Raw genomic sequence first — 26505 nt, 5'->3', positions numbered from 1 at the left:
TTGAATGGAAGAAGAAAGAAAATATTTCCATTAACACCAGAAACAAAACAAGGATGTCGAGTATCTTTATTCAATACAGTACTTTAAATCTTAGCTAGCTAGAGCAGTAAGACAGGAAAAGGAAATACATTTGATTAAAAAAAATAGGAACAGAAGAAGTCAACATATCCTTCTTGAAAGATGATATGATTATGTACATAAAACACTGTAAAGATTCCAGTATATTTTCCAAATAATACTAATCAAATTAGATAGATCATACACACACACACACACACATATGCATGAAACTGTGTTTTTATTTTTCAACCTTCACAAAACTCAAGTACAAACGATCAAGGACCTCATCATAAGAATTTATTCCTGAATATTATACAAAAAAGTAGGACATATATTTTAACTTTAAGGCACAAAACTCTGAACAGAATTTTTGTATTGCAGGCATTAAGGCTAACAACCAACAAATGAGACACTTGTTAAACTAAAAATTTTCTGTATAGCAAATGACACCTCAATCTAAATAAAAGGTCAGTGCATAGAATGGAAAAAAATTGTTACCAACTATATTCTACTACAGAGATACTGAATTATCCATGTCTACTCTTACTGTATTCACAATATTCACAAAACTGAAGCAACCTGGATGACCATCAATGGATGAAGAAAAACACAAAGTATTATACATATTTAATGAAATTATAAATTTCACAAGCTTGAAAGGCACTGGAAATAACTGTCCTGAGTGAAGGAACCCACACTCAGAAAGCCAAATGTTTTATGTTCTTTCTTATATGTGATGGCTAGATTTGAATCTTTAGATTTTATATGTACATGTATATACATATATATGAAACTCATAAGAGGCCACACTTGGGGATGATATCAAGGAAAGGGGGATATAACACAGGTGTATGTAAGGGGAAACATGTATGTAATAATGAAACAGAAAAGTTTAAATGGGGTAAAAGATGGATTATCAGGATACCATGGGGACTATGAGGAAATAATAACTAATACTAAAGACCTTTGAAAAAGCCATATATAAATCTACTACTGTAGAAGCTTCCTGAAATATATGCATATACATACATAGCATACATGCAGGAAGTTTAAATGGAGTTACCCTGAAAGACTGAGACAGTGTCTTTTTCTGACAATATAGGCTATCAAGTAAAAAATCCAGTACAACAACCAGCTAAATGTTACCTGACTGCAGAATTTATTCTCCAGCAAGGCTGCTTTGTCTGGCCAAAGTGGGAAGGGGTGTGCCTATCCCTGCAGAGACTTGATGTGCCAAAGTGGGGGGAAACCCAAGAGGGGCCACCCTCTCAGAGGATAAGGGGAGAGGGAAGAGAGTACCAGGGGCAAATAAAATAATTCAGTGCCAGGCATAGGTTACTTCTTTTCAAGAACTTGTTGGTTAGTTCCTTCCACAGATCTTATAGACATTTTAGGCCATCATGATTGTTCTTTGTTACTTTCTAGAACTTAAAGGTAAGACCATATTGTGGGATATACCATACACTTTTATAATAGAAGAAAGAAAAAAAATCAAATATACTGATCTAGAGACTTTATCCATACTGCCTAGCTTTCAAAATACATGTAAACTTCTGGGAGAGAAACTAATAAATAGTCTTTCTCACCTGATCTCTGCAAGGTACAATGGGCTTGGGAAACTATGCACACTGGAATGATCATGACAGATATTGTAGAAGTAATCACCTGCTTTCTAATTTAATTCAAGTCCTTTGCTGTAAGATGGAATGTATGCCAAGTAAGTTTAACTAGATAAAACGTTATGGGTAGCTGGGTTATAAACCCAAGAGGATATTTAATGTTGGAGTTTTTTTCCCCACTAAATAGACATAGTAGTAAACATTTCACCAAATTCTTATCTTCTCACCTAAAAATTAGTGTATCTCTGAAATCTCATGACAGAAGATTCTTTTTGCCATAGATAATGATTAAGACAGAGTCTCCAAACTGATCAACATACTAAGTAAGACTAAGAGACTGTGAAATACTTGCATCTAGATGGGATATAAGTATCATACCCATTCTCTCCAGACTCAGGGATCATTGACAGAAAGATTGTAAGAGCCCAAAATAATGAATGTCCACAGTGAAACAGTAATTTCTGGACATGACAACACCATTGCACACATGAACTCAGACAAACTACAGCATTGCACACATGAACTCACACAAACTATGTCCAGATGCATAAGATATGCACAACATCAAGCCAGCCTAATTCCCAAGGATAGGAAAGAAGATCATGAAGTGACATTCCTAGCTGAGGATCCATTGGCAGTTGATCATTGCTGGGCATGGAGTTAGTTTTGTTTATAGATGCATCCCTAAGAGTCAACCTGTGTTATATCTGATGGACACACTGGCAACAATTAGTAGATGTGGTTGTATAAAGAAATACTACATAATTTGGGAAAGAAAAGGGATAGAATGGGTAGAAAAAAACTGTAGGAGAAGGAGTGGGTGTATATTTGGTCAAAATACATTATAAGCATGTATAAAATTAATAATTTAATTTAAATAATTTAATAACTTAATTTAATAATATACTAAAAAGGAAGAATATATTGGTATAGGCAAGAATATTCTGAACAACACTCCAATATATATTCTAGCCCAAACAATCATTAAATGAGCATACAAAACTCAAAGTTTCTACAAAGCAAAGAAAATGACAGTAGAACAGAAAGACATCCCACAATTTGGGAGAGAATCTTAAACATTTACTTAAGACAAAGGGCTAATATCCAGAATTTTCAAAGAACTGCAAAACAAAAACAAGAAAATAATAGGGCTGAAGAAACAATTGAACACAGAGATAAAAATCAAACAAATAAAAACAATGTCCGAGGTCATCTGAAAGTCTTTTGTTTTACTGAGACTTTCTGAGTAACATTCACTTACACTTACTTGGATTCATGGATAGTGTAACAACAGCATGCAGTGACATAGAGCTGTTAAAGATGAAACCTGGTGTCCATTGGAAATTTCTGTAGATATCATAAATGCTGATGTGTACTCATGCAGAATACAATAGTCAAACTGGTTTGCAGTTCCACCTGCTGGTCTTCACTACTAGTAGGTAGCCCTGGATTTGGTTATGCTTTTGTTATTTTCCCAATCCACATGTGCATGTATAGCATGTCCAAGCACAGCATTCAGGACTTCCTAAGTCCATGCTTACAACAGCCCTATGAGATAAGCGGCCCCATTGATACTTTATATGAGAAACAAATAGAAACATCTAAATACATAGAAGGCTTCACCTAAAGTGACATCATTAATGACTGGGAAAGACTTTAAATTCATGTTCTGATTCCAAAGCTCCTGTTTGATGAAAATCTTGTCAAGACGGCGTGATAAGGACCCCTTGCCTTTGCTTTTAGCATAACACAATAACAGAGATAACATAAAATTAAAGGGATATTCAAACAAAGGCCAAAATATAAACTACAAATGATTTACAGTTCACCAACTGATGCCTGAAATGAAAGATGCAACTCCTTGTACTTTCAAGAAAACTAGACTGCATAGGGTTGGCATATTTCTCTCACAATGCCCTACCAATATCCAGTGCCAGATTTCTGTTGAAAACAGAGGATGTTATTACAGAATTTGAGTGACTGCATCCACTCCTATATCTTTAGTCATTGCATACACTTGACAACCTTATTTGTTTTTTAGTTATGTGTATGTATTTGTGTCTATCTGTATAGGAGTTTGTGAACATGAGTGCAGTTGTTCACAAGGGCCAGAAGAGGGTATTGGATGCTCTTAAGCTGGAATTTCACGTAGGTTTTAGTTCCCACATATGTGTGCTGGTAGCTGAATTGTCCTGTGCAAGAGAAGCAAGTGTTCTTAACTGATAATCTGCTTCTTTCCAGCCCCAGAAATTTCTTAAGGAGCATTGAGAATGAGCTATATCTTGCAGCCAGAACTTGTGTGAAAGTGCTCATTAACTACAGCTAAGATATGCTCATTACCCAAGATTGTGGGCTGGAACAGCACATAGAAAGCTACCCATAATGCCTTAGGCCTGTATACAAGGTCTACCAACAGTAAGAATTTTAACAATCTCGTTTAACTTGAGTCAACAAACCAAAATCCCAACATAGAAGAGAATAATCTTAAAAGGTTAGAGGCTGCAGAAGGGGCTCCTTAGTAAAATGCTTCGTGCAAAAGCTTGATGATATCAGTTTGTATCCACAGTACTCAGATATAAAGTTGAGTACAGTGGCTTGTGACGATAGTTCTAGCATTGGTGAAGTATCCTCAGGGGATTGACTACTCAAGACTCTTGTTGGTTAGAAATCTCTAAGTGTATTAAGAGACTTTCTCAGAATATGTGGTAAGGAATAACACAGAGAGACACTCAACATTGTCTTCTAGGCTGCATGCACATACACATGCAATCTCTTAAGTCACTTTAAAGGTGAAATAGCAAAGCCACTTCATAATGACTTCAGAATAAGCATAATAGGATCCTTAAAGAACCAGTATAATATGTAACCAGTATAAAGGTAAAATTAATGAAATAAACATTTCTCTTAGAAAAATAATCTATTTGAATTCTCCCCAGACAAAGATTAGGTAAAATACATTCTATATATTTATATAGCACACATTGTCAAAAAAAAAAAAAAAAGAAATTAGCAAATTGGAAGGTATCTCTTAGTAATCTACCAAAAGCATAGCACAAATAGATATATAAAAGAAGATGAAAGAGATTTTCAGACTTCTATATCCTGCATCATGAAACCTTAACATATACTTCTAGAGAGTTACACGAGGAGTGTAGAAGGAAAAGAAAAAGCCTCGAGTTTTCTATTTCTCACAAAAGACAAGAATCTCACAGCTGAAGTAGCTATGAAGATGAAGAGTATTCCTATTCATCTTTCAGGTAAAGAAAAGTAATAAATACCACTGTTCTCTGGGGAAAGACCATTGAGAACCCATAATGTGGATGGGATAAATCTCCTTCCAATTAAATTCCACAGGCCAACTGACATACAAATGCAGTGATGTGGTCCCATCCTGACCAGTGCAGATGTGGCCTCACTGCTATAATGTCTACAGTGGTCAAGAAGGAACCTGAGATGTAATGAGCATAAGATGTAAGCGGATCACAGAGGTGGAGAACATCAGCACGTGTTCAGTTCACTCTGAAATCCTCCATGTGAACCCAAAAGTTCAAAGTTCAAAGTTCAAATAAGAAATGCACACTCTGCTTTGCTGTACAGGAGGACAGTTAATCACCAACAAGTAAAAAATGTGCCTGGCGAGTGACTTGTGAGATGGTCTGCAAGTTCCTTGTATCACTCTTTCCCCTTGGTAAAGCACCATTTCTCCTTGCTTTATACAGCAGGGTCAAAAGACATTTTATTTTCATTTTCTGTATTTACTTGTTGTATTCTTGTACAGACTCTAATGTGCTCAAGCATAAAATTAATTATGGCATTTAGAGAGGGGAGGATATTGCTTTAAGATGTTAAAAGCATGTGCATAAAACATGAATATATGTTTGTAGGGAACACACACACATGTGCTCTTTATATAAATAAGAAATACGACTATAACATACAACAACTGTTTCCTTTTAGCTGAAGAAAAAACTGAGATAAAGGGAAGATTAGCGTTTTTTTAAAGAAAGATATGCACCTACTTAAAAACATAGAATTAAAATGATGTTATAGTTGATTTTACTTTCAAAAAGTTCTCTACAATCCACCATTAAGTACATAGGACCATCAATGATAAAAGGTAATAATTTCAGATTAAATGTTTAAAAGCTAAGTAGCCTTTTCCACCTTCTGTTCATTGCAGTTCACCCACTTCCAGAGGGAACCTCACGCTTTTGCAGCCCCTCCCTGTACCATGCTGACTTTCTGAGCTGTGGTTTAAAAAAACAATAATGAAGGTGCTTTCCTATTTCTAGTTTTTTAATTGGTTTGGAGGAAATAATAAGGAATACTTTTTCTTTTCAATCGTAATCTTCAAAAGGTTCATCTTTTTCATAAAATCCTCAGCTACACCTTTGCTTTATTTATTATGAGATGTCCAAGGCTTTTGAAACAATGCACACATTTTCTTGCTATTCACTTCGACTTAACAAAAGGCCTTATGAAATATATTCCGGGTGCTTTGGGGGAAAAGAACACAGTTTTATTTCAAAACATGTAAATGAAAAAAAAAAAACATTGTTTTTCTCTCTTAAAAAAGAAAAAACCCTTTCTGGCAGCAGGAACAAACAGGAACTGTGACCACAAGGATAAAGAGTGAATGTAACAGGTGGCAAGGACATAATGAACTTATTTCTCTCAGGAATGAATGCGTCTGCCACATTTTGCTTTGATAACACAGCTCAGGTCACATGACAGGGTGAACTTGTCTTTCTTGTGCATAATGCAGGCATAATTGCAATTTTCTGTACAAAACGCAAGACTGGGGCTCAGTGCTGCCAGGGGTTAGCAGGTTTCCATAAAGTTTGCAAAGACAGTTAAGAAACGCTTCAAGAAATGCATTTACCTTGGAAATGAAATCACATCCTGACACCCTTAAATGTTCCCTTCCCTTTCAATCCGGGTCTGCAGCTTCAGACTGACTGGTTTTCTTTTGGTTTACTATTTGGTTGACTTTAGCAAAGAGAAGATTCCAGATATGTACCCCCACATAAATTCTGTGCTTAAAGCTAAGTAGACAAAACTGAAATATCATTCTGCTTTGGAAAGGGTTTAAAGAATTGTGATGCACAAACCTAAGAACTTCATAAAATCAACAAATGGATGATAGAGACACTTCATACTTTTTGATAATATAAATTGCAAATATTATGGTAGTAAAAACTGATTTTTCTAATGAAGTGAACAACAGAAAATGTATTTTAGCACTTGCTACAAATGTAATTCTGAGCATGAAAAGTTGGGATAAGAAAAATATAGATCTCTGCTCACATTCCTAGGCATGCTGGTAAACTAAGATTTTCTTTGAACAACAACAACAAAGCATATTTAAAATAGAATTTAAGCTATGTTTAAACAAGGAATTATTCTCAATTTATACTGTAAGGTTTTTCACTGTGCTTGGTTAGTTGGTTTAATTTTAGGACACAATGACCTTACTAACTTCTAAGGTATTTGCACTGAAACAAAAACTGCTCTGCATTATTGCAACATGATTCTTCAAAAAGAAATCTGTGCAAAGTTGCTAGCACACAATGTGAGCAAACAGGACCAGCAGGAACAAAAGAAGTTTGCACGCTGCTACTCAAGGACTTTTAAAGAATCCTTCCCGGGAATAATACACATAAACTGCTGGAAAGGGGCTTGGGAAATCAAAGCACACTTACTTTTCAATGGGGAAAAATGTACTTTCTTTCCTATTTTACATTAAAAATAAGAGGGCACAACAGCAATCCTTCCTGGCTGGCAGTCTGCTAAACACAGGCCCTGACCCTTCTCCTGGCCAGGACCGTTCACACAAAGCTCGTTCCATAGGACTGTGCTGCGTATTCCTGAGATAAGGTACCAAATCATGAAGCCAGAGCCCAGTGACACAGAAGTTGGACTAAATGCAATGTTTACACATATCCTGACTCTTCTTTCTTCCTCATCCCTGCCACATATGATTTGCCTATATCAATATTGACTCTGGTTGCAGAAAAGCAGGACTTAAACAAAAGAAAATCTGGAAGAGAAAGAACAGACAGGACGCTCGCTACAAGTACCGTATTCCTCTTCTCTTCTCGGATTGCAAATATCACGTGAAATCAAGCAGAGACAAAGCCACAGAGCTTCGGAATTTCTAAGTATTCTTGATGACTTGTTTCTCTACCCCCCGACCCCCCAAAAAGCAGAGCAGATTTCTTAACTTTTATTACAACCCGGAAAGAATATTTTAGTAACATCTTAAATCTGCACTCACCATGTGAAAGCAACAGTTGCGTGGAGCAAAAGTGTGGGTTTTTTTTTTTTTTTTTTTTTTCTGCCCCTGTTTCATTTCAGTTCTGACTATAGTTGTCCAACGACCAAAAGGCCGGAGCTGCCACCCAGAGGCCCCGTCCACGATCTGGTTCATTTGCCTGTCAGCCCGAGAGCTGGCTTCTGCCGGCTGCAGCTGTGCACTTTGTTGAAGTTCTAATATAATCTCCATATGGTACCCACCGCCTCACATAGGTGATCTGGCCTTTCGGTTCAATGAACGTGCAGCAGAACACTTTTCAGGTGAGTCTGTGGGAGCAAGCTTTAAGTCGTCCACCCTCAAGTTCAGGAGTTCTTGGTGAGAAGTGGGTGGAGAAAAGCAGTCTCACTACAGGGAACTCGGGCTGTAATCAGAATGCAAAAACTTCCTCTGTTTTCCTGCCTTGCGTGGCTGAGCGCTTAGTGCTTCTTTTCACAGAACTTCGGAATGTACAGGCAGGACGCAAAGGGGCCCTGCCAGACAAGCGTTTCTCCATCAATTAGCTTGCAGCCATTACTTGTGACCTGAGGTCACACAGCATAAGTGTGTGGGGTGTGCCTTCAGGGGTCCCAAGGCTACTTATTACAGCTTAGATAACCAAAGCCGAGCAGACACTGAATTCTAGAAATATTTTTTTTTTAAATAGTAAATGTACTAAAGGTGTAAAGGAAAGCAAAGGTAACCCCTGAGTGGTCTTTCCGAATAGATATTGCTTAATTCAATGAATTCAAAACAATGCTTTTTCGCCTTAGATCAAACAGCATTTAGGACAGAATTGTGACTCATTTCCTTTATATTATATGCCTGCTGATGTGGAAATGACAAAAGTGGTCATATAGACAATCACGTGGCTAGCAGCACATACACCCCTTGTATCATATGGGTATTAAGCATGAGATTTATGGTTTTCCTTGAGACTTTTAAAGAATTTTAATGCAAAATTAATTTTAATTAATTTTAATGCAACTATCGACAAAGTTCTTGGTACCTAAGGGAATGACTTCACTTTGAGGACATGGCATAGCATGGTAACCTCTGGTGAGATTCCATGCCAAATTAACTTCACAAAGTCTCTTATTTTCAGAATTATATTAGCTATAATTTGCTCCAGCTCAGAAAAGTGCATCTCCACTTTAGTCCATTTTAATTGGGAATTAGTAAGAAAAAAAAAAACTAAGTAAAAATGTGACGTTGTAAAACCACATCTGCAGTTTACACATTAAGTTTTCATAGTCTTCAAAAACATTTAACAAGAATAGTTGTCATCATCATCAAATTTGTGACGAGGAGGTATCAAGTAATTGTACTTCAAAGCAAACCCTTTCTTTGAATGACCCAACCAAATTAAAGCGCTCATGTTTATATATTGATTAGATTAGACACCCTTCCCTCTCGCAGTAGCTGTCATTCAGAGATAAAGATAGATGCCCAACACTCCATCCTTCACCCGATTTACTAAGTCACTCCACAGGCATTTATGGCATCATCCAAATTGGCACTGCCTGGGAAAGTCCTTTGGATGCAGGTCTTTCATCTGCCTCACCATCCTTTACTTAGCAAACTGAGTTAGCTCTAATCAGCTGTTATCCAATAGAAAACAAATAAAATAGACAAATTAAAATGAACAAGGTATAAAATTAGCAACTAAATAACACTTTCCGATAGATAGAGCAGAAGTTTTGAAAGTACAGAAACAGTACAGAGAATACCATTATAAGTGGCAAAGTTAGCTCCAGATTTAGTTCAGAAACTGGGGTTTCCATTTTCTCACATATGAAACATGAAGTCACTGATAGGTCTGTATATAGTCTCTGAATAAGTTTTAAAAAAAAAACAAAGAATAAAAGTTGTTGGACATCTGTCTGTGATTCCATTATGTCTGTTTTGCATACTGAACCTGAGCACCACTGGAAAATAGACCTTGAAATATAGACATGGGAAAATGACAAACCTATTTAGTGCTTGAAGGGTGTCAAGGCCACTGGGGTTGCTACCCCTCATCATTACCCCATACCTCGTGTTGTAAATTCATAGTTTTCTCATTCCTTTCTTTCAAGATGAACAGCTCATTTAAGAGTCAACAAAGGCAACCAGCTTTATACTTTAGATGGCTACCATCATCCACTTTCAATATCTGGCCCCTATTGTAACTTAACATCAGTGCACATGAAATAAGGATTTTTCTAGCAAGTTCAGGAAGGTCACTAATAACCCATACACAGCATAAAACATTCGCCAGAACTTGAACAGGCCTTGATGATTTCCCAGGCTATAATGTAGTTTTTATGGCCAGTTTGTAGGTTTTTATGTGGCCATAGACCTTTCTGAATTACACACAGGTTATGAAAATAGTCCCCTTTGCTGAAATCTGGTATTACTCTAGGAAAGATTACTACCTAGACACTATTGGAAAGAGTTTGTCAGTTTGATCCATGTCAACTCTCATCTTTACCTTGTGGAGGAAAGGAATGCCATCCTAGATGCTTTCTGATGACTCTATCCAACATGGTAGATCATGGGCTGCTCAATTCATTTAATTTCAAAATTACTTCTACTGCCTGAATCATTTAACACTGTAAAATTATCATATGTATTTAGAGGTGCAAACTTAGAATACATTTTGAAAAATTAAAAATTCATTCCAATTAGTGATTTAAACTAATAAGTTCCAATATGCTATTATTAAATTATGCAGGTATAATTGAAAAGAATTATATAATATATTAACCATAAAATTGCATGTTAATATTTTTATAAAAATTATATTATGTATCTACATATATTGTCCTTCACAATATGTAATGTCTAGAAGAAAATCACTTTTTCATGGAAGAAAAAGAAATAAAATGTTAAAAATATTAATAGAATAAATTTCTAGGAGTTGAGGGTGTAACTCCATAATAGAATGTTTATTTGATATTAACAAGGTCTATGGTTTGATTCTAGCCTGCAAAAATCAAAAATTTTTAACTTTTCATGATAATTTATGAGCAGTCCAAAATCATTAGTTAAACTCAGCCAACATTTGGTTAAAGTATCTAGAGAGAAAAATAGAGCAGGCAAGAATCCCAAAGGCAAAGATAAATTTAATATTCTAATGGTTAATCTTAATTTTTTAATTTCATTGGTTTCAGGAGTATTGAGGATCAAAGCCATACATTACTTCTTTACCACTGAGCTATATACTAGCATCTGTCACTCATGTAAAATTGATACTGTTACAGTAAGGAAATCAATATGGTCTCTAGCCTATGTATCTAAAAGTCAAGAGAGTTTTTGTACATTTCTTCATAAATGTCAATAGAGTCACATACTAAGGAGCTTCAATTCTTAATACTGTGAAACAAAGTTGCGTTCACAGGATACATACATTAGGAATTAGTTGGACCATATAGATACTTCTCAGTCTCACTCTGGAGTATACATACCAGTGTCTCAGCTAACAGGACCATCATAAGGTGATTTAACCAGCTAGAAGTTGATTATAGGGACACGTCATGTGCTGTGTGATTAGAAGCATAATTTTAGACAAAGCCAGTCTAATCCAGAGTCAAGCAAAGAGAGAACAAATATAACATAAAGGCCCATGTGAAACACTGCAAATAAAATCAGAGGGATAGCAATAAACAGAAAAATCATCAATTGCACAGATGAAAACAGGCATTTTAATATTCACAAAGACATGTATCCTATTCAATGGGGAAGTTTAAAGGTTGTGGTTTAAAAAGAGAAGAACAAAGACTGAGCCAGTGAGATGGCTCAGTGGGTAAACGCACTTGCCAGGAATCATGATGAGGTGAGTTGAATCCATAGAAGCTACGTAATGTTGGAAGCAAAGGGCTGACTCTATAGAGTTGGAGCATAACCTTCTCAATGTGCTGCACTACTCAAGTGTTCAAGCCAAGCTCGTTCTCTCTCTCTCTCTCACACACATACACACACACACACACAAACACACACAACACACAACATGCTAGACTTATACAAGTGCTTAATAATAATAATAACAATAATAAAGGTTTAAACTAAATACAATAAAACAAGATAATTATATGGCAATATACAAAAAATATTGTCTGGGTGATATTCTTTAAAATTTTTAGAACAGAAAAACATAAAATAAAGAAGTGGATATGTGGCAAGAGGACAAATAAGCTGCACTTGCATAATTAAAGTGATTAAAGTCACATTAAAATTATAAGATGAAACAATAGCTAAGTAAAAGCAGAAAAACCGAAGCTATTTTATAGTTCCAGGTTTTAATCGGCCATCTTTTAGAAGAGAGATAATAATTAAGAAATGCTATGAAATGTCCATGTTAATAAATGTTCACTGGCATTGGTTTAAATTAAGGACAGCATTTTTAGGAAAATGTAAATTGCTAAAACTTTCTGAAGAAGTATAAAACTTTAAGCGGAAAGGTAACTTGATACCATAGATGAGTAGTTTTTCTTTTCTCCCTCTTGAGTACTGTTTGTGAAATGTTGACATTTTTTGTTATGCGTTTTAGAATCTTTTAACACCTGGGTGCTTCTTTAATACACTTGTCCTGAGCAATTAATTCTGTAAGTTCTTCACTTGAAATTTCTCCTCACTTACTGTATTTATTATAGTGTGTGTGTGTGTGTGTGTGTGTGTGTGTGTGTGTATGTGTGTGTGTGTGTGTGTGTTGCTTTTGTTTTGGAGACAGGGTGTCATGTTGACCTTGAACAGAGTACCAATTTGGCTTGGCCTGGAACACAATATGTATCTTAGGATAGTTTTGAACCTGTGATTCTCCTTCTTCCACCTCTTTTTTCCCCTGGTGCCAGACTTTTAGGTGAACACCACCATATCTGATTTTTGCAATGTTGGAGATCAACCCAGGGCTTCTAGCATACCGGATGAGCAGTCTATCAACTGCAGTACATCACTAGCCCAACTATACTTTTAGACAATATTTTTTTTTCTGTTTCTTTCTCTTTTTTTCTTTTCTTTTTTTTCTTTTTTTATTAGATATTTTGTTTACACTTCAGATGCCATCCCCTTTCCCCATTCCCCCCCTTAGAAAACCCCTATCCCATGCCCCCTTTTCCTTTTTGCATTTATACATTCTTTTAAAATAATTTTAGACAATATATTTTAATGTATTTTTATGCCATTATGTGTGGGTTTGTGAATGTGGTGCTCTCAGTGGGCAGAATAGGACATTGGATCACTTAGAGCTGGTATTACAAGCATTTGTGAGCTTCCCTACGTGAGTGCTGGGAACCCAGCTCAGGGCCTCTGCAGAGGCAGCATGACCTCTTTACCACTGAGCCATCTCCTAAGCCTCCTAATGCTTTCATTAGACTGAGCTTTCCCTGGTCCAGCTACACAGTGATACCATTGACTGTGTCTTATCTGGTATCATATTACTTTCTACACAGTCTATGATCAGAGTTTTATATTTGTTATTGGTCCCAAAATTGTTGATTTGTTCTATTTTTATCTGGTTATTTTAACACCAAGTGTTTGTGTGTTTGGGGTACAATTAATCCATTCTCAAGATTATTTCAAATGTAAGAGCATCATGCACGTCCTTTATACTCACTGCAACAGCTCATGACAATTGAATGGGTAGCCTATAGAAAATTGCAGGTAAAATGATGTGCCATTATATATTGTGAAAAATATAAGCATTTTTGGTTGCAGAATACGACTTCTTCTGTCTCATAAATCATCTTTATTATATACATTAAAAAATAAGTGGCAATCTTTTTAAAAATATGTGTACATGTGAGCATATGTAGTTATGAGTTCATATACTCACAAAGTACATAAGAAGGTGTTGGATATTCTGGAGCTGCAGGCAATTGTGAGCTAGTGTACATAGGAACTGGGTAAGAAACTCAGATCTCCAAGAGCAGAATGAGTCCATAACCAGTGAGCCATCTCACCAGCTCTTTATGAAACGAATCAAGCATCAAACTATCCTCAGAAAAGTGTGTCTATGTTTGCACAATTTTTTGTTTTTGCTTTTCTATTTGTTTATAATATTTTAAAAAATTAAATGTGTTTTAATAAAGAAGAAGCATTAAACAATGGAGGGAGCAGGCATTACTACTTTAGATATCTTAACTATTCTAAAAATTTTTTATTATACATTTTAAAGTTTCAACTTATTTTTGATTTTTTACATTCCAAAGTCTGGTCAATCAACACTTTCAATGATTCATTCAAAACTGACAAGAAACTTTTCTCTTGTTTTACATTTCATTACTTTTACCCGATTACTTAGATCATTAGGAAAAATGTTAAGTGCATACATAAAACCATATTCCTCTATGTGTTCGGCCTTTTGCTCCTCTGAGAGCATATGGCAAGAGTCATCTCTTTCAGTCAGTGACAAATACCCCTCCACAGCATGCACTGCTGTGACCTTTAATTAGATTTTCCCAGACCATCTAAAATAACTCATGTCTGAGACCTTCCCTGTCTGCCTGTGTCCCACGGGATCTGACAGCAGAGGAAAAGCAAGACAGTGTTGGGCCGTCTTGGTGCATGTGTTACCAGATTGGTGAAGAGTGGGGGTTTGGGTGAGGTTGCTTTTTAAAAGAACAAAAGCACAAAGAAGAAAAAAGCAAGCATGCCGACACAGAAACACTGCACATTAAAGTCGAATATAAGGAGCTGGGCATTAAGTGAGTTGGAACAGGTGGTCCAAGAGCACTCAGTAAGACAACTGTTTTGACAACAAATATGTAAGACAAGTTGCCTGTGTGCTGCTATTTAAAGGTGGAAAAACAAAAAACAAGTTTTTTAAAAAGTAAATATGATTGTTCACAGGGACACCCCCTCCATGGAGGAGTTAGGGGAAGGACTTAAGGAGTTGAACGGGGATTGAAACTCCATAGGAAGAACAATATCAACCAACCAGACCCCCCAGAGCTCCCAGGGACTAAACCACCAACCAAAAAATACATATGGAGGGACCCATGGCTCCAGCTGCATATGTAGCAGAGGATGGCCTTATCTGGCATCAAAGAGAGGGAAGGCCCTTGGTCCTGTGAAGGCTTGATGCCCCAGTGTGGGGGAGTGCCAGGGCGGTGAGGTGGGAGTGGGTGTGTGGGTGGGGGAACACCCTCATACAAGCAGCGGGGAGGAGGGATGGTGTAGGGGATTTGTGGAGGGGAAACGGGGAAGGGGGACAACATTTGAAATGTAAATAAATAAAATAACCAATAAAAAAGTAAATATGAAGAGAGAAAGAATAAGATGGACCTGTATATATAAAACAAGTTAAATCAGGTGAGAATGAGGGCTGGGCTAGGAAGACAGGGGAAGCAGAGCTCCAGAAGAGACGCAAAATGCATTTAGGTGAATGACTATGAAACGAGTTGTTAGATACGTGAAAGTACAGCTTTCAAAGAAGAGTACAGAAGTGGAGATGAACTGGAGGTCATCACAGTGGCTGGAAAAGAATAAGGTGATTCAGACAGAAGAAATTAAAGACATTTGTGCAATGCAGGAGAACAAGCAAAAATCTCACACTGTGAAAAAGCATCACGTGCTTCTAGTATTGTGAAGAGAGGGGTAGAGTTAAAGTTTGAATCTAAAAGAAGTCGATGAAGGGGTCAATATGACCCTCTTAAAGGAAGATCTTTATAAAGCCAGAGGTGAATTGGAGTCCTTACCCAGTTTGTGGCAGATCACATGTAAGATGCTGAGAGTTCCTACTTTATGGTTGCATCGATAGACTACCTACTCAAGACATCGCTGTTGCTATTGCATGACTAAATTTGCTTACATTCAGGGACAGATCTAGGAAGGCAGAGTGGTAACAGGTTCAGTTGAGAACAATAAATTAGAGGTTTAATAAGAAACAAGTGTGGTCTGCTATAGAGCACTCACAGAGAACCACGGAAGCCACACTATGCTCAAACACAAATACTAATTTGGCACTAGCAGAGTAACATCTCTGAAATTAAGGCTTCCTGGGCAGCAATTTAGGACATGGTGCAGGCCACATGCTATGGAATGTGGGCAGGATGAGCTATCAAGCTCTTCTTCTCCATAGCCTCCTTCTCCTAATCATTCTCCTTGGAGAGGTTGGTGCACAAATCCTTACAGTATCAAAATATTCATTCTTAAAAGGGTAAAGTATAGATCTGAAGACTCACCAAAACAAACTATTGCACATGTAAAGGTTATATCCATTTCCTTATGATGATCCAGATTTGAATCAGGAAATTTATGAAAATGTATGGAAGGTGTCTATCAGAAGTTATTGCCAGTAATGACATGACTTCCATAAATGTGGCTGTGAATTTGACTTAGTTTTCTTACACCGTTGGCCTGAAAGAGCCTGTGCAATGCTGACACCATGGGGCTCTGATGTCAAAGGGATCTAATGTGCAAAGATAGGGCATCTATCATAAACATTTATCATAAGCAGCATGCTGCTGTCCTTGAGTCCCTGATCCCAAATCCATGAGGTCAGGACTAAACACGAAATTTATAAACCATAGAAAACATGTTGACTCCACTTTTAAAAGCTGTTTTTCCGATAAGTGAATCAATCTAATTAGACCTGAGAAAAATTATTTTCTTGTTTGCCATTGTTTGCTCTAATTCCCAGCTAAGTTAATTTTAAAGATTTTTATGACATAAAAGTGATTCTATCACATGTATCAGAAAGGTATATAAATATCTTAACCAAATAAATATATAATATATATTTATATCATATATTAAATAAATATATATTTATTAAGTTAATAATATATTTAAGATATATTATATGTATTATATAATATATATTCATATATTATATATAAATGTATATATAATATATATAATACATTTTATATGTAGCTAATATATAATATATATTTATTTGGTTATATAATATATAAATATCTTAACCATAAACACACTCACACATACACATATATATACATATACATCATATACACATACATATATATTAACCAATACTAGATAGCCAACAGAATTTAAACTGCACAGCCCTGTTGGAGTTGTAGATGAGCATAAGTCTGATTCGCTATCATATGAGAAAAGAACAGAGAATGGAAATTTGAACTGTACTCCCCATATACAGCCATGACATGCATTCTCCAACAAGGCCTCACAATTCTGCCAACTGGAGACCAAGCATTTAAATGCCTGAGGCTATTCTGGGTCATTCTGATTCAAAATGCCACCCTAACCCACTAGCTGTCTATTGTCGATTGCTTCTAAGGTGCAGACATCACGAAATGATCCTCCATCTTTGTTAAAACTTCGTGGATTCATTTTCAAGAGCAATGTTGAAATTATAAGAGGTTTGATGCTTGGCTGGGGGAATGGGTATTTCACCTTTTGTTTTTTGGGGTTTTTTGTTTGTTTGTTTGTTTTTAAGTATGCACTATCTTGTAAAGGACATACAGGTGCCTGTAACTTTAGCTTCAATATTATCCTATGCTTCTAGGTACATACACACATGGGCACACATCCCAAGAAACTCTTATACATACTTATAGAAATGAAATAAATTCTTAGAAAGTTTTAATGTGTCATCTACCTATTGATAAGTTTCAATGGTTTGTAAAGTTAGAAAAAGGAAGAAGAATGAGGAAGCTGAACAGATGTTTGCCCTGGCTGCTTCCTGTACCCACACCCCATCCAGTGGACCTTCCTCACAAGCGCTTTTCCCAGTTAACCCTTTGCCTCCTTCACTCGGGTCATTTCCATGTTGATCTCGCCTGGTCTTCTGGAAGAGACTCTTGTCTGATTTTGCAGCTTCTCAGTAGTGAAATAGCAAAAACCCTGCCAGTTCCTTTCCTTATAAGTAGAACCATGACATGTTTTCTATGTAAAATTTCCATTTTTCCTGTTTTCAGAGAAAAACAAAATCTAAGTCGTTCTAATATATTAAATAATAGTATAATTTTATAGTATTATAAAAACCTGCCATGTTCCTGCCTTTAATGTAAGATTCAGGCCTTCTAAATTTCTTGACATGCTAAGCAATCTACATTATTTAACACAGACTTAATTCCTTTCCATAAAATCTTTTATCTCTATTAATCACAATATTTGTACATTATTATACAATGTCAATTTTGGTACCAAGTCTGTTCTACTTACATCACAGATTGGGATTATTGTGGTTTAGGTTACTCAGGATGATATTAGTTCTTTCAATTAGGTAATTTTAGTAGGTGACTCTAATCTGTCTTAGAGTATTTCAAACTGTTTTCTAGATCCTTGCTCTATACTTCCTTGGACAAGGTCTTGATGTTCCAATATGTGAACATTTATCAAATATTCACTTACTGTGTATATAAACTTGAGAAGTTATCAGAGCCTGAATGTCAACGGACACACAAACACATATACACTCAAATAAAATAATACAGTTTCTAAAAAGATTTTACCGACCTCTTCTTCATCATCATTACCATTATCACATCAGGAAAAAAAATGTATGTCTAGGATATCATCCTGTTTAACATAGAGCCACATTGCTAAGAAGAATTTCCCTGTCCCTTTAGACACCACTCAGCACTGCTTAATAAATGTCTTTCTATAGTGCAGAGTTGGTTACTCATACATTCTTTGAAGCCACTGTCTTCTGTGCATGCACCTAATTATGCATTAAGAGATTATAGCTTAATTGTTCATTTTTATTTCTTTCTTTGGTATTATGTTTCAAAGGAGTCATGCTATTTTTCTTCATTTATATTAATAAATAGATGGTGATTCCACCTAGGGAGGGAAAACTGTGGTATTTGTTTGTATAATACTCCAAGCTTGCTACAGTTCCTAACACTTAGCCTGTGTGAGACACATTACTGGAAAATGAAAAGAAAGAGAAGGAAATTGAAGGATCAACTTGCTATGTGGCAGTATAGTGAAAAGACATGAGGAATAAACACAGACAGTGCTGAGGTTAGTTCCCTGAAATAGCACCCAGAGCACTGAGTGTACACATAATTCATATCATAGTTGAAAAGGTGTCTGAAAATTTTTAGAGCTACTTGAAATACAACATTTCAACAAGATGACTGTCCCAACTTAATTTCTATCTGTGTGACAAAATATACTTAAAGAATATCAACATAGAGAAGAAATGGTTTGTTTAAGCTCAAAATACATGATTACAGTCTGTCACAGCACAGAAACCAATATGACAGCCATGAAAACGGCTGATCATATCTACAATCAAAAGCAGAGAGAAATAATCACAATCATGCTTCTAGTACTTGGCTTGCTTTCTCTCTTCTTACCCACTCCAAACACCAAATTAGCCACAATGGACTGGATCTTCCTATATTGATATACATAACTGAAACAAGCCACTATAGAGATTTCTACCTGCACACCTGTTCTACACAATCCCTCATTAAGACTCTGTTTGAGGTAATTTGAAAGGGTGCCAACTTTACAATTAAAATTAATTATCATAGTGACTGAACACATTCCTTGGTGGATAAAAGAGAAAGAGAAATTTTTAATGCAAATTGTGTTTGTTCCCAGCCATAACCGTTTTCTACAAATTTGGCGCCAAAATTAACAAAAGTTTATTATGCCACTGGTCTAGAGACAGATGTGTAACATCTGTTTTACCTGGATGACCGAAAGCTTCATAGCAAAATTATGTTGTCTTTGGGGAAGAATCCATTCTCTAGCCCTACTTGCTTCTGGCTGTTCCCAAGTTTCCCAGAATACGTTGTGATCACATCATCCTGCTTTCTGACTCCAACTTTAGATTTCCTATCATCTTCTCATGTGTGTGTCAATTACCCGTGTAGACACTTGTGAGGAAATTTAGGAACTCCCTGGTTAATCTCAAATAACATCATCACAGAATTATAAACTTACATCTGTGGAGGTTCTTTAAATAAAGTAAAAAATACTCATAGGCTCTGGAATGAGCACATGGGCAAATGGTAGGAGTTGTTATCTGCTTATGACAATATAGTCAAAGAATAAAATCAGAAAAGACTTTATAACTTCAAACTACAGCATGTAAATGCTTTAAGAAGGTGAAGTAGTAGTATTTGACTTAGGACAGTAGAAGGCAGATGGCTCTAGTGTAAATAGGGGATACTTACTAAATGTAAGCAAGCATGTACATGTAGCAGATCCATGAATGGTTCAGATGTTGGAACACCTGGGCATTGTCCCATCCATGGTTGCCTCAAGAGCTGCAGAGACTTTGAAACACTCTAAGGTAAGGATTAGAGGTACCTACTTATGATTAAATCTGCAGTAAGAACGGACATATCATCTCTCACTTTACTAAGAGTAAAAAGAAGTACAATTTCTGGGCAATTTGACCCACAATGGTCTCAAAACATAAGAAGAATACACATGGGTGCCAGAAATTGACTTGGGACTGTGCTACCCAAGTTAAGGCCAAGCACAGTTATATTCCAAGAAGAATATTGATAATTTTTCTCTAGAGAGAATAAATGCCACACACAAAAATATCCTGTGATTAAGAAATTCATGTGTCATGCTCATGAAAAGAAGCCAGCTGCCACCCAACTATTGCAGTGAAAGCCTATTTTTAAATAAAAATTCTAATCAAGTATTTAGTTTCTCATTCAAAAATGTGGTTAAAGAGCCAGGGCTTACCACTGGGACTCCATCCAAGAGAAAATACAAAACAAAATAAATGAAACTAGCCAAATAATTCAGAGAAGCAGAGAATATGTAGTAAGGGGGAAATTTCCTACAAATGATAGTTTGCCCATATGTGAAATAAAAATATCCTTCCAAAACAATGAAAATAAGTGGTAAAGAGAGAAATGGAGTAGAGAAAATAATGAATAAGAAAGTTACAATTTAACATATGACTATACATACAAGAGTATAAACAAAAGTCTAGGAAAGGTATAAAGACATAAAGATAATGAAAAGTAGGAAAAATGACAAACAAAAACAGGAATGAGAATTTCCTTTCTCTACATATATTTATGAATATAATATAAACTACATGTTTTATGCTGGATGAAGATAAAAGAAAATGTTAATGAAAGTTATGAACGTTACAATAAAAATGTTTTTTGCATAATATTCCAAATAAATAAGGAATAGCAGGTACCTTACCACAGGACTGAAGGAAGACTCATCAGGAGACACAGTCAAATAACATATTCTAGATGGGGTAAATCAATGCTCCCAAGAGCTGGGGCTAAAAATGAGGGGCTTGAAATGATAATGGCTTGTACATCATTACGGAAAGTTAGAAAGTGACTGGGAATAGCTGAGAATCCCAAGTGGAGGTTATTTTCAGCATAAAGGGATGTTTAATATTTGATGAGATGAATGCAAACAACGTGGTTAAATACTATACAATCTAAATTTGTATCAAAATAGTCCTTGTGGAGGGGTGCTGGAGAGATTGCTCAGGGGTTAAGAGTACTTGTTATTCTCATGAGAACCAGAATTCAGATACCGTCAACTATGTAACAAGCCAGGTATGGTTTCTGTGCGTGTGTGTAACCTCAACACTGAATAGGTGAGGTGGGCAGGGATTGGATGATTACTGAGATTTCTGGCTACTGACCAAAACTACAAGCTGGGTACCTAGCAAGAGATCCTACTACAAAGTAATAAGGAAGAGAGTCGTAGAGCTACCTTGAGAATATGTGTGTTCCAAACTTAAGTATTCATCCTAGGTATGGGGTAGCTCCTTATGAGTTGTTGTTCAAAGAGACTCAGAGTCCCCAATCAAATAATCAAATCTATTGCTAATGTTATTAGTGCCCACCGGAGATTGATGAGAAGGCCTTATCATCAAAGCCACTATGCACTTTGATGCAGAATGTGGAGAAATAAAGATTGAAATGAGATTGAGACCATCCTACCAGCTGGGTAGCTTGGACAGTACAAGAAGAGAGATGCTGTGCAGGGTGCTATGGAAACAGTCTTTCTTATCCAACTATCAATTCTGTAAAATAAATCGTAAACTTTCCCAATGAAATGTGTACACGGTACACTGGAAACATTACTGTTCTAGAGTTAACCAGCTATTTTCTGGTTGGATTTCCAATCTACTTGCAGGAGGAAGTCATACGGATACTTTAAACTTTTTCAAAATTACATGTCTGAAGAGGTTATGGGCTCAAGGGGTGACCCTACCTCTGTTCTTTTGCTAAGTGAACATGCTATAAAAATGTCTTCCTTGTATTTTTGTTTGTACTTATAAATTAATACTATTCTCATCTTAGTCAGAGATGCCTTTGTTTGCAGCCAAGAACCATTAACTTAGACACTATAACTGTCAAAGGTGCTGCGAATCAATGACTGTTGAGTGCTCGGCTCTAAACAGGACTTCTATATCACCAAAGGCTCAGGGAACATCAAAGAGAAGGAAGAAAAATGTCTAAACCTGAAGGAAAGGATGCAGTGCTATGAAAAGCTGTCTTCTCAACCTAATGTGGCTTCTTCACCCACGATTCCACATCAGCCACAGAAACCTGCAAAGCTGGGCCCATGAGCATTCTGTCTTGGACAGAAAAGGGGCTTAAAGTATTTTAAGCCTCCGTGAGGTGTTATGAACAGCTAAAGGTTACTGGAGAAAGGTAAGTCATATTTTTCAATGGTAGATTTCCTTTGGTCAAGTAAATAGCCCCTGACCTACACTCGAATGGGCAACCCTAATTAAACACAGTGAGGCACACATACCCAGACACAAAGGTCATGAAAGCAGAAGGGGTAATTATAGTGAAAAAGGAAGGGTTAAGTAGGACACAAAGGCGGCATATGAAATTATAAAGAGAGGACAATATGATCAAATAATTTACTATAAATGGGTGTAATTATAAAATAATAAAAGTAAGTGTATCATACTGCTAGTATGCCTTTGCTAGACTAATTTTATATGAATATTTGCTTTAGTAAAACACTGGTCTCTTCAGAGAAAAGTGGAATGGATATATTTCTAAATCCACATACACTGCATTTAATAGCAAATATAACTCTTGAATGAACATGTAAGTCAGGCTTGATTTTAAAATTATATTGTAAAGGCAATATATACTTTTACAAAGACTTGTACATTATTTTTACCTGGTCTCCAGAGTGTTGGACTGACTCCAAGAAAAGCATCCATTGGTTATTGCTATTAAGTTTCATCTTCATATTATCATGAGCAATCTAAAGAGATGTCCTGGGGGAAAGAAAGGTTGATTTATTCAGAATTGACACTCATCCAAAAACTTCCCATGGGTAATAGTAATGCTGACTTTTTATCAACTTGTTAATAATAGAACCTGCTGTCTCATTTATCTTCAAAACAAACCAAATGCAAAATCATATTCTCCTGAATAAAAAGTCCTTTGAAAATACAGCTCCTGCTAAGCACACTGAGAACAAGAGAAGTTTGCAGTAGAGGGTGAGCCCTGCCATGGTAATTTCTGGAGAATATCAGACTCTAATACTTTTTTTTCTAATATTCTTAGAGAAACTATGGCACCCATAGCAGTTCAATGCAAGCAATATTCATTTCTGCAGGAATAAGGGTCAGGCAGCATATAGTAACCTCTGGAAAGTGGCACAATATGGCCACAAAAGCCATCACAATAATACATCAGGAAACATTATGTTTCCATTAACACTAACATAATAGAAAATGAAATGTGTGCTTTCTGAAGTATAGTCTGCACAAAACATCACACGTGCTGTGTTCTCAAGAGAAAAAGTCACTGCATCAAACTCTACCAGTCTTGCTGATGGTTATAACTAGAACATCAGAGGCTTGGGGATAGCCTCGGTATTTAGGACAGGAGAATTCAGCAATTGCTAAAATGATATCATGCACACACACACACACACACACACACACACACACACACAAACACACATGCACACAAACACACATACACACATACATACACACATACATGCATGCACACACGCATGTGCAACCTGATTCCAGACTGCCTGACATGGAAATTCATGATATGTAACTTCAAAGAAGTAAATTCAGGTCATCTATGGTGAACACAGCCTGTGGCTGTATGAATGAGTATCAGGAAACAGGGTGCCTCACTAATTTTTATTTTAACCTTGTCTCTTCTATTTATCTGTGAGAAACCTTCACTATTAGAGAAAAGGGCTTAGACATTTTTTTAGGATATGATGCTCATATAAAGTGAGCTGAATAGGTCAAATATTCCATTTACCCCAAGAAATGAATTCTAGAAGAGCATACTAGGTCTTAGCATCTCAGAGGAAAAGAAGAAAGCGGGGAGAAGAGAGAGAGAGAGAGAGAGAGAGAGAGAGAGAGAGAGAGAGAGAGAGAGAGAGAGAGAGAGAAAGAAGAAGAAGAAGAAGAAGAAGAAGAAGAAGAAGAAGAAGAAGAAGAAGAAGAAGAAGAAGAAGAAGAAGAAGAAGAAGAAGAAGGGCTTCTCACTTTAACATTTTAGTTATTCTGATAATTCTGTCAAATTCTTTTTTTAAACTTTAGTTATTTATGGACATTTTTCAATGGTAAAGTAGAACACACTGTTGGGCCTTTCTTTCTTTCTTTCTTTCTTTCTTTCTTTCTTTCTTTCTTTCTTTCTTTCTTTCTTTCTTTCTCAGTGACTTGCAGGAGCAATCTTTGCCATAGTCTCAGGCATTTGGATACGTGGTCCTGGTTTCTGTTGCTGTCTGAGAAGGTTCGGTGATGTCACTAGGGATGCAGGATGCTTTGAGATTTACAGCTTTGCCTAGTTTACTTTCCCCTCTCTTCTTGCAGTTCAAGATGTGAACACTCGGCTTCTTGTTTCGGTCACCGAGCCCACAGGCTGCAGTGTGCTGCCAAGGTGTCTCCACCATTATAAAAGATTCTAAACCTCTGGACCATAAGTCCAAATCAACTCTTGTTTTAGACGTTGCCTTGGTCACATGGCTTAATCACAGCAACAGAAACGTAACTAATATGACTCTCAGTTGTGTTTGTTTGTTTGTTTTAATCCCCTACTTGATTTGTGTTAAATCCTTCCTTAAGTGTTGTAACCTAACCCTCTCCCTAGTCTCCAGGACACTTCCTGGAGGATGCCAGCTTAGTGGATCATCTCTGAAATCTCCCTACAAGTTGGTTACATTCTGATGTCCTTGCTAGAGAGAAATCACTGGCATTCTGCTGCTTTCCAAACCTCGCTTGCAAGCTGCAAACCTTTATGTCTTCCTATGCCTCTTCTAAGCCACTCTTCCCCTCAGCTTTTCCACCCAACTAGAAACTGCCCCTCTGTCTACTTTTCAAGTACCAATTCCTGCACCTCTTCAAAGTTTCCTTTCAATGAGCATGTTCTTGGTGACAATTCCTTTGACCATACCTGCCCAGCCCATAGCAGTATTTATAGTAAGCTCAACTCTGTCCCTCTCTTGATAGTTATATTATGCTGTGTTGAGATATTTATACATCTATCTATGGTGTTTTCTACTTTTGTTCTTTAAGGTACAGTTTCATGTTTCCCAGGCTGGTCTTGAACTCAGAGATCTTAGACTGCTTTTGATCCTTTTGCTTCCTCCTCACAAATACTGAAATTATAGGCATGGGCCACCACAGCTGATGTTAGCTCTGGTGCCTGAGAAAATATCTTTGTCATATGCTAAAGCACTAAGCAAGCAGTCTCTCAACTGAACCACATGTTCAAACCCTGTCTATTTAAATTAATTCCTTTCCACCTTCAGCATGGTGCAAGTCCTGTTGGGCTGAGGAGTGGAATGAGGGATCACATTTTAATCATGCAGAATCAAGCCCTCATTGCCAACAAAAGAACCAACAGAGTATTTTTCACTTAAATACCAAAAATGAACTGAATCAGAAAGTTATCTTCAAAATGACTGTTTCATTTTAATATTTTAAAACTGAATTCCTTCAAATGTGATAACTATAAATAAGTTCATCAAATATTCACATTTTTAAGCATGTACAAATTTAGTTCACAGGACAAAACAAAACTATATAAACTTAAAATTGTTACCAATTACATATAATGAAATTCATTACATAGAAATTAAAGTTGCCGGGCAGTGGTGGTGCACGCCTTTAATCCCAGCACTTGGGAGGCAGAGGCAGGAGGATCTCAGAGTTTGAGGCCAGCCTGGTCTACAGAGTGAGTTCCAGGACAGCCAGGGCTACACAGACAAACCCTGTCTCAAAAAAAAAAAAAAGAAAGAAAGAAATTAAAGTTGAAAACATGAGAAATTCACATTCTTTCCTTACTCAAACCCACAGCAACTTTCTTTGAAAGCTTTCATCGGTCATGTAAAATTTTTCTTTTCTTTTCTGTTAGCAGGGAAAGAATGCCCTCTCTCTCTTTGTCTCTCTCTGTCTGTGTGTGTCTCTCTCTCTCTCTCTCTCTCTCTCTCGCGCTCTCTCTCTCTCTCTCTCCTTTGTGTGTGTGTGTGTGTGTGTGTGTGTATACATTTCATTGAAAGAATTTCCACATGAGAAAATATTGTAAAGTTGAACCCTGCATCATTTTAGTGCATAATTGACATGTGACAGTGACCCAGAAGTTAAAAAATGTTCATTGTGGAATCCTT

General features: G+C 36.6%; 2 long non-coding RNA genes across 3 annotated transcripts in view; one reads left to right on the top strand and one right to left on the bottom strand.

Moving 5' to 3' along the window:
• LOC117717887 (uncharacterized) overlaps nucleotides 1–8016 on the bottom strand; it is a 364914-nt gene extending 356898 nt beyond the window's left edge. Inside the window, exon 1 of the long non-coding RNA XR_013113620.1 lies at nucleotides 7957–8016. This is a non-coding gene — a long non-coding RNA (uncharacterized LOC117717887). The remainder of the gene's footprint in view (nucleotides 1–7956) is intronic.
• A 104-nt stretch (nucleotides 8017–8120) lies between these two features.
• Nucleotides 8121–26505, top strand: part of LOC143444078 (uncharacterized) — a 36956-nt gene continuing 18571 nt past the window's right edge. For both annotated transcript variants that reach the window (XR_013113621.1, XR_013113622.1), the window contains exons 1-2: nucleotides 8121–8255; nucleotides 22317–22550. This is a non-coding gene — a long non-coding RNA (uncharacterized LOC143444078). The remainder of the gene's footprint in view (nucleotides 8256–22316; nucleotides 22551–26505) is intronic.

The sequence above is a fragment of the Arvicanthis niloticus genome, chromosome 12 (genome assembly GCF_011762505.2).
Source record: "Arvicanthis niloticus isolate mArvNil1 chromosome 12, mArvNil1.pat.X, whole genome shotgun sequence".
Taxonomy (NCBI): domain Eukaryota; kingdom Metazoa; phylum Chordata; class Mammalia; order Rodentia; family Muridae; genus Arvicanthis; species Arvicanthis niloticus.
The sequence above is the reverse complement of the archived record's forward strand: the minus strand, read 5'-3'. Positions and strand labels throughout refer to the sequence as shown.